Below are 7,411 nucleotides of genomic sequence, written 5' to 3'. Positions count from 1 at the left end.
TTAAACTTTTCTACATTCCATAAATGTACTGTACAAATCGTACAATGCAAATTCCTCGAGAATGATCTAAATACAAGGTATAATTTCAACGAAGTCTATAAACTTATTAATGTATCTGTTATTAATTTTTAATATTTTACAAGATATCTTCCTCGTCAGTCATTCAATATTTGCAGAAACCATAGCAGGAGGCGGTCTCTTTAAATATCCCAGAGTTCCCTGTCCTAACCACACACGTGTTGTTCATTCATTCTCTTTCCTCCTGCATACGAGAACAGTCAGCATGAATGGAGGCGGCATGAGTGAGTGTAAGTTTGTACGATTAAGCTTTAACATATTCATTTATTTGCTTTTATATCTTAAAGGTTTGATATAGTTGCTGTTATATGCTTATGCAAGCAATCTTAGCGAGCAGTGAAAATGTGCTTTTAAGTTCACGAAAATGGCACAATAGCTGTTAGCATCAAACGAAAATGTTTAATTAAAACGTGTTTGCGTTGGCTGTATAACATAACAAAGTGAACATTTATTGTAGTTTTAAGCAGAAGTGTTAAATAGCCACGTGTAGCTTAAGATCCGGTCTGCACGTGGCGAATCTGCGGCCTTGTCTGCCGGTTGTTACTTTTAAACAAACCTTGTACTTTGTATGTTTTAGATTGGCCATCCAACCCACCTGGCTGAAGGGAAGCTCATTGATGACTATAACGTATTAGTTACAAAGGTAAGAAACGTGCATTTCTTATTAAAAATAGCGTATGATGTGAAAACCACGTGCGGTTTCATTTTAAGATCCTGACATAAAGAAACTTGAACTTATTGCATAGCTGTGCAAATATGAATGCTGCTTTTTAAGAATTATGAAAAGGTAAATGTGTATGTATAATGCTTATTTCTTTTCCTCTCTTTCCCAAATCTAGACCTGCGTGTGGGTTATGCCTCAATGCCAGAGTCACGTGGAATCATCCACTAACAGTTAACCATGAACTAGTAAGTTGTGTTCTTATATTCTAATTTGGCCCCTTTTTTGCCCATTTAAGACTGTCTGTGTCTTGAATGACTAACACAGGGGGGTAGAAGAATTCTCTCAAAAACCTGAAGTATTGGCTTGTTAATCCTTGCTTCGGATCCTGTCGGGAGAAACACATTTTCTTGTAATATTTAGCCAAATCATTTGGGTAATTTGAAGGTTTCCTCATTTATTTATGTTTGCAGGTAATGAATGGCAAAGTCTGTCAGAGAAACAGAAGACTGTAGTGCCTTGCTTAGTAGGTGAGTGGTTTAAAACTTGCCGTCATATTGTTTGGTGTTTTTCTCAATCACCGCTAATCTCAATTACATTTTGCAGTTGCGTTCCCTCCTATGCTTTGCCCACTGGAGGCTGTCAGTGTCTCTAGTGGCCATAACAGGGGGGTATAGTGACTCCTTGCTAAAACCTGGGTCAGAGTTAATTTCTCTGTGCCTGGATCCTGTCGCAAGAGACATGCATGCAGAATAAAAGTTGAAGAGAAACTTGTGCAAGTTGTGCTTTGGTAACATGTAATTTATTTTTTTAAACAGATACAATTGATGGCCTTCCCTCTGGGACGCGTGCAGTGATTGTGGTGCCTTGGTCTCCCACCATCAGATGCCATTCAGATATTTCTGAAAGAGGAAGTTTATATTGTATGCCATATTTATTTTAAGTGTATTGTCTTGCCAATAAACAAGTGTTTTTCCCACTCTTTTGTAGTTATTTTCTGAACACAAGTCATAGCCAACAATACTCTTAAGGAATGTAGTTGCTATAAGCAATGATTTTAATTCATGATCCAATTCTTTGCAACATGTTCTGGTTAAATTTATTAGCATCATAGGTTGCAGTTGGGGGACTTTCAAGTGAGTATAGGCAGAAAAGCTTTTAACATGGCTAGAGGGGTTTGACTTTATTCATGTAAATAAGATGTGTTTTGGGTTGTCTTTATTAGCTCAGCTTCATATAAAATTACTTTTTCAGATAAAGGTGCAAGCGTAGATTGTGGTCTGAATGCATTTGGCTTCAGCAACCATATTTAACATTTACCTAACAGAACCAAAGTTAACTGAAGAAAGTATGGCCATGAACTGCATAGGTCCAATAAAAAGACAAACTTATGTTTCAAAATTTTGCTTTTTGCTTGCAAGTTTCAATACACGTTCTGTTTTAAAAACTGTAGTTTTATATTTTTAGTTTTTTTTTTTTATAAAAATCTCCACTTTAAAAGTAAGTACACCTATTTATTTTCATGATTTATTATGGGTATATATATTTTATTAAATATTAGTGTAAGGCGTGGAGTATAGATGTTAATGCTTTCCAATAAGACGATGGATGATGGTATTCTCAACTATTAACTTTTATTCAAGTTAGCACAGAGAGCCTTTAACAAGAACACGGGGCACACAGGAAAAAGTACTCCTCTCTCCCTCTCCTTTTCTCCTCCCCGCGCGCATTCCCCCACCAAAATAAAAGTCCCTCATAATACATGAAAGAAATAGGTAAATGCCTTATAAATTAAAATAGACAAGAATGAAATACAACCATATAACAAACTTTGTCTGTCTCACATTAGTTATAGGATTGTTTTATTTTAACCTGCTGTCCATGACCATATCTCAGCACAGATCTGTAAAAAACCTTTTTGCATAGCAATTGTTTAAGTTGAATCGACTAGGTTAAAATAAGTTAACTTTGTTGAATTTGCTTTAGTTTTGTCAACTTTATAACTTTATATATTACTTGTATACTACAGCAACTCATCACTATTCAATACAGTTAAATGGATAGTTCACCCAAAAATGAAAATGCTGTCATTTACTCACTCTCATGTTGTTACAAACCTGTATAAATTTCTTTGTTCTGATGAACACAAAGGAAGATATTTTAAGAAATGTTTGTAACACTGGGTTCGTGGACCCCATTTACTTCCATAGTGTTCTTTTATTCTACTATAGTAGAATGAGGTCCACGAACGGTTTGGTTACAAAACATTTTTCAAAATATCTTCCGTTGTGTTCATCAGAACAAAGAAATGTATACAGGTTTGTATAAGAGTGAGCAAATTATGACAGAATTTTTATTTTTGGGTAACCTATCCCTTTAAAATGACTTGTCCAAGTTGATTAAACTTTAAGTGCAAAAAGATTTTTTATGTTGTACATGTGCCCTTATAGGTCTATTTTTTGCACCATCTGTGCCTTCCCTTGTTTTGGTACAGTATGTTATACTGGCTGGTGCCACGTACAAATACTAAGACACAGATGCTAGACTGGATGGTGACATATTTTTTAACCATCTGATATGTGCAGAAACTTATTAAAATGTATTGAAGGATTTTGATGAAATTGAGCATGGATTATAATTTCATATCAGTGTAAAGTAAAGCTTAAATGACTTCTTACATAACTTAAAAAAATATAATTAAAAGATCAAATTCATTAAATTTTTATTCACCTGTCAAGTTTAACTTGTTGGACAAAATGCGTAAGTGAAATAAACTTTTGTTAAACACAGAGTTTATTTTTTGCCATAATCCAAACGTTTATGGGAAACATTAATGGGCTTTTTTGCAAGAGAACCAGTGTACCCCCTAATTTCTGGGTTGGCCTACAAAAATACGTCATCCCTGCGGCACTCTATAGAAACAATTATGTTAAAAGTGTATTGTCTGAACTGTTTAACAGAATGACTGATTTGGTTGTTTCACATTATGCCCGGATGAAGTGTAATTTAAGGTGGTTAATAACTTCCTTACAGGTTTTCAGCATTGTTAAGTGTGTCATACTAAGGAACAAGTTAAAACAGACAGGCGGAGGTAAAAAATCAAAACACTATGCTGATGTAAATGTTAAATGATTTTCAATATGACTTTTTCAATATGAGCAAACAATGACTTTTGTGAAGCGGACCTAAACGCACCCAGACATTAATTTCATTAAGTTTAGCACCTGCACATTTACGCATTTGGCAGACTCTTTTATCCAAAGCGACTTACAACATATACAGTTTTTAATCAACATGTGTGTTCCCTATTATTGAAGAATTAATATACAGAAATATGTCTATTGTCATTTATACATTTTGGCAGGCACTTTTATCCAAAGCATTTGGCCAATACAAATTATGAATCCCTGCGAATGGTACCCTTAACCTTTGCATTGTTGACAAAATGTGCTACAGGAACAAGGAAGGACAGAATTATTGTGATTTTCCAGCAGGCAGGAGATGGGCAGATGTGGCTAAAAGAACCAGAAGAGTTACAAAATGTTCCAGCTAGCATTGTGTGCTGTGATTGGCAGGGTCTGAATTGAGCTGTGGTTTAATTGTATTTGATAGACAGACAACGATTAAAAAGTCTGAAGACATTGTGCCCATCTGAGTACATAATGATTCAAAATGGGTAAACTAAATAAAGGACAGGAGTAATTTCAAACAGGAGTGGCATTTTATTCTAGCTCATATTAATTGTTTTTCAACAATAAGTGTTTTGAACATCTGATGGGTAATGCAAGCTTTTTGTACAATTGATTATGTGATTAGTTTTGTACTCTTTTTCTGTTATGAAATTTAAACCTATATAGAAAATTGTTTTCTATATTTGGCTATGCTGTAAAACCCATCTAGCCTTGTCTGACAGAGATGATGAGGGTGTTGTGAAGAGCCGAGGAACACTAACAGGAATGTGATTGGTTCAGGACAAAGTGCCAGCCGGCTGTCTTCCAGCTCAATGTTTAGTCGCTTTGATGTGACCCAGATGTGAAATGGGGTTCAGGATTGGACAGGATGGGTCGCGTTCAGGCCAAGCAGCATGTTTTTGGCAGAGAGGAACTGTTCCAGGGTTTCAGCTCTAAATTACTTTTATTTTTTTTAGTTGAGGGGAACAGCAGGGTGTATTAAGCACACACATAGAGACCCAGAGAGAGAGAGCAGTGGTGTTGAGAAAGAAGAATGATCATCCTCATATCACATAAACTAACTCTGTCTCTGTGTTTACTTTAGATAGGTAGCAAAATAAATCTTCCTGAATCTGCTTTATTGATATTTATTTCTTATTCTGAAATGGGGATCTGATCATGGTCAAATCTCAGTTGGGTTTTGGGATAATCTACGTGGGGGCTGCTTTTAAAAATTTGTGTCAGGGTGATGTCAGGTTAAAATTTTTGGAGAAAAAGCATTTAAGCCTTGTACTTACACATGTCAGTTTGCAGTCAGTTAACAATTTTGATACTAATGTTGATAAAAGAAACTAAAATGTTTAAATCTCTAAAAGGGGACATATTATGAAAATCAGACTTTTCCATGTTCAAGTGCTACAATTGGGTCCCCAGTGCCTCCATCAACCCAAAAAACGTGAAAAAGATCGACCCAGTAACTTAGTTTTGGTAAACCTTTCCCTGCAACCACATGAAAAAATGGGTCATTGAAATGTGGCTCCCCTTGTGATGTCAGAAGGGGATAATACCGCCCTTTAATCTGCATTATCCAACCATGGCACTGCCATTTCGAGTAGAGATCAGCTGATTTGCATTTTAAAGGACACACCCAAAACGGCACATTTTTGCTCACACCTACAAAGTAGCAATTTTAACATGCTATAATAAATTATCTATATGGTATTTTAAGCTGGAACTTCAAATATGTACTCTGGGGACACCTTGACATCTTAAAAAAGTCTTGTGAAATGTCCCTTTAAAAAATATTGAATGTAGGTCAGTGGTACTGCATTGCGATTAGATGTCATGGGTTCAAACCCTGGAAAACACATACAAATATTATACCTTGATGCACTTATCTGGGTTTAAATAAGACATTTTCTTTAAAATATTTCTGTTTCCTTAACCTCAAAATACCCCCCTCATCTTTTGTCAATGCAATGCAACTCACAGTTTTACATAGTCTGTCTCAAACACACATGCACACACACGTGCACACAAAACCCATTTGTCTCTTCTGGTAAATGAGATCATGTTAAAAACAAATTTGACCTTCAGGTCAGTTAACAAAGAGGTGAATTTTGTATGATGATTCTACATTTGTATGGGGAAAAAAATACATTTCAGTCAATGGATCGCAGCCAGACACATTCATACTTCACTTCTTCTGCCAGACACTGAGCTGTGGGCAGACAGGCTGCATGTGATGCCATACTGTTTCATTTCAGTCTTTCATGCTGATCTTTCTACTCTTTCACTTGGAGCTGAACCAGGCATCCTTTCCAGTGGAACATGAAACTTTAATTCTCAATATAATCAAAGAAGCTGAAAAAATAAATAATCGCAGAGTTTTAAATGATAAAAGACAAACCGTCCATATGATTTCCTTTCAAGTGTATAGCTAAAGCATTAGGGGGCCAGAATAAAAATTCCTAATTGCAGTAGGTAAGTAACCTGTGTCAATCATAGACAGATCCAAGCAGACTTCATATATGTTGGACATGTGGTTTTAATTTCATGATCTGTAACGTGTCACAGATGCTGATTGTTCAAAGGAGCAGACTAAATGGAAACCACGGTTAGTCATGAAAGGTTTTGGGTTCTGTTGAGGACTGAGCACTCCAGCTTTGTGATTACCCACAAATATTAGACTCACACATCCTCCTGCAGTTTGCTTAACTATTTACAATAAAAAAAGGAAAAACATCGGATTTTTTTCATAAATACAGGTTGATTGAACTTAAAAAATTTATGGAAACTCGTTGCCCTAAAAAAGTTAATTTTCTGGTTGAAATAACAATTACTTTTAAGTTGAATGTACTTAATGTTTAAATTTCTTCCAATATTCCTGACCTGCACTCTTAACCCGGATTAGTTGACATTAATAATTATATTTGAGTAGTGAAAGTTCTTATCAGTTTTTATTCTGTGAAAAAGCAGAAAATAATTTAAAATATTCAGGATTATGGGTATTCCTCACAACATGAACTAATAACCTAACCCTAACCCTTTCATTTTACTTGAATGTTTTAGTTTAATGGATTTTGTAAGCTTAAAAGTTAAATCAACTAAACCTTTTAAGCTTTGACTTTAAAACAGAAAATATTAAGTGATGTTTACTTGATTGTTTAAGTAAAGACAATATCTGGGTTAACAGTGAGGGAAATTTTATGGTGAGTATATACGTATTTATTCACATATAAAAAGGCGTCTGCAAAAATGTTCACTATGGTTGTATTTAAGGGTTTGGTGTTAGTAGAAGAGATGGGGCATTTGACTTTTATTAAGAAAAAAAGGATTTTTAAAAATATTTTTATAACTTGATAATAAAGTTGTATTCATTAAATGTATTACCTAACACCAACAATGAGCATTGTAGTTTTAGCATTTATGAATCTTTGTTGTTAAATGCCAATACAATTGTTCTATACTTCATTATGCATTGTGGCCATGTGAACAGTTA

At 35.0% G+C, this 7,411-nt stretch overlaps 1 long non-coding RNA gene and 2 other non-coding genes across 3 annotated transcripts; all 3 read left to right on the top strand.

Annotated features, from left to right (window-relative positions):
• The first annotated feature begins 208 nt into the window (after nt 1–208).
• LOC129429806 (uncharacterized) lies at nt 209–1,718 on the top strand. Its single transcript, XR_008639304.2, has 5 exons — nt 209–308; nt 656–721; nt 918–987; nt 1,213–1,269; nt 1,558–1,718. It is a non-coding gene; the product is annotated as an uncharacterized lncRNA (long non-coding RNA).
• LOC129430212 (small nucleolar RNA SNORA26) lies at nt 1,025–1,145 on the top strand. The gene has a single exon (XR_008639461.1). It is a non-coding gene; the product is annotated as a small nucleolar RNA SNORA26 (small nucleolar RNA).
• LOC129430213 (small nucleolar RNA SNORA26) lies at nt 1,365–1,484 on the top strand. The gene has a single exon (XR_008639462.1). It is a non-coding gene; the product is annotated as a small nucleolar RNA SNORA26 (small nucleolar RNA).
• Nucleotides 1,719–7,411: the final 5,693 nt, after the last annotated feature.

The sequence above is a fragment of the Misgurnus anguillicaudatus genome, chromosome 18 (genome assembly GCF_027580225.2).
Source record: "Misgurnus anguillicaudatus chromosome 18, ASM2758022v2, whole genome shotgun sequence".
Lineage (NCBI taxonomy): Eukaryota > Metazoa > Chordata > Actinopteri > Cypriniformes > Cobitidae > Misgurnus > Misgurnus anguillicaudatus.
Note: the sequence above shows the minus strand (reverse complement) of the source record. Positions and strands in the feature narration are given on the sequence as shown.